Here is a 2,205-nt window from a genome sequence, read left to right on the forward strand (position 1 = left end):
CCCTCTGGAATATCATGTTTCATGACCTCCAACCTTTTAATGTTGTAGCTGCCAAGTCCTATTTGATCTTGATTGTGACTCCCAGTATTGGAATTATTTATTTATGGCCATTTTGATTTTTCCTTAATGTGACAGTTCTGGAATTTGACTATAATATTACTTGGAGGTTTTTTTTTGGGGGGGGGAATCTCTTTCCAGAGATGATTGGTGGGTTCTTCCAATGCCTAAATATTTTGCCCTCTGGTTCCAGGACATCAGGGCAGTTTTCCTTGATCATTTTTTTGAAAAAAATGCTTTCCAGGTGCTCCTTTTGATTATGGCTTTCAGGTAGTCCAATGATTCTGATGTTGTATCTTTGGGATCTATTTTTTCAGGTCAGTTTATTTTCCCCAGGAGGTATTTTGCATTTTCTTCCATTTTTTCTCTCATCTGAATTTGTTTGTTTGATTTCTGATGTTTCATATAGTCATTAGCTTCCACTTGCCCAATCTTACTTTTAAGGTGTTTACCTCAATTAGCTTTTTAACTTTCTTTACCATTTGGCCAATTGCACCTTTTAAGGAGTTGTTTTCCTCAGTAGATTTTTCTATTTCCATTTCCATTTAGCCAATTCTACTTTTTAAGCAGTTTTCCAAACTGTTGACTCATTTTTCATAATTCACTTGCATCACTCTTATTTATTTTCTCAATTTCTCTTCTACCTCTCTTACATGATTTTTAAGCTCCTTTATGAGCTCCTCCATGAGTTCTTTGTTGGCTTGAGATCACTTTCCATTTTTCTTTGGAGTTTTACCTATAGGTGTTCTGACATTGTTGTCCTCTTCTGAGTTTGTGACTGGGTCTTCCCTGTCACCATAATAACTTATAGTAAGATTCTTTTTTTTTTTTTGCTTTTTGCTCATCTTTTCTTTCAGTCTTTTGCCTTTCTTTTAATTTTGAGCTCTTCTCCCAGGGTAGAAGGAGTATGTCTTGGGCTTCTTGTGCTAGTGGCTACAGGCCCTGATTGTTTACCTGGTGCTGCACTGATGCTGCCTTGAAGGCCATGGGGGACCCTTGTGTCTGGTGCTGGGCTGGGGGGGTTGGGTGAGGGTGGCTGGTACTGCTTTAGGGCATAGGGGTATGGCAGCTTACTTGGTGCTGAGCTGGTATTCTACTGGTGATGGCTGGCATTTGCTGAGGCCCAGTGGAGTGTTTCTGCATTTACCCATAGCTATGCTGAAATAAGTGCTAGGCCTCTGGGGGCTGCCTATTTGCCCAGGGCTATACTGAAGCATGTTGGGCCTATGCTGGTTGGCAGCTACCTGTTTGCTTAGCCAGCTATAGTGTTGGCACTACCTGTTTGCCAAGAGTTGTCTGCAGCATGTGGATGTCTGGCAGCTGAAGGATGCATGTTTGCCCAGAGCTACACTGAAGCATGTGGTGGTTCTGGGAGTTTGACTCTGCTGGTTCCTCTGGCTATGCTAAGGTATGTTGGGGGTCTTAGTGTTGGTGTTTGCCAGCTCCACCACAATGGGTCTCAGGATCTCCCTCTGATTTGCTGACTTAGCACTTGCTGCTAGCTTGCTGGATGCTTCCTGTCCTGATCTGCACTCCCCTTTCACCTGAATGAGACAGACCTTCCTTGCCAGTTCTCCAAGTTTCTTGTGCTAAAAAATTGTCTCATCCCATATTTTTGCTGGTTCTGCTGTTCTAATATTTGTTTGGGGGCTCTATTTTTGGTTGTTTGGAGGTGAATATGGGACAGTTACAAGGATGTATTGCTTACTCAGCCATCTTGGCTCCAGGAAGTCCAACCATGAAAGCTGAATAACACAAATGAGGCATGCCAGCAGGAAGTTAGTTCTTCACTGAGTGAACACAGTATGCTTACTGTCTAATTGTCTGATCAGTTTACATTTTACATAAATCACCTATCTTCAGCTGACAGGCCTCTGGCACTCTATTGTGGAAACTCAGCATGCTGAATCCTGCACTCAGAATATCTTGGAAGATCTGTCTATTAAAGTGGACTTAATTCAATTGATTTGGCTATCATTAAACTTCAAACATGAACAGTTTCCCCTGAATAATAAGATAAACTCAAGAATTCAGTTCAATTCTTTGAGTGAGGATTATTCTATTATTGTATAGACTGGGAGTGTGAAAAATTGCCATTTCAACCGACTAATTACAGAATTACTTGTTATTTTCAACTGAATAATTGTG

This window comes from Vombatus ursinus, unplaced genomic scaffold (assembly GCF_900497805.2).
Source record: "Vombatus ursinus unplaced genomic scaffold, bare-nosed wombat genome assembly UNPS02014313.1, whole genome shotgun sequence".
In the NCBI taxonomy this organism is placed as follows: Eukaryota; Metazoa; Chordata; class Mammalia; order Diprotodontia; family Vombatidae; genus Vombatus; species Vombatus ursinus.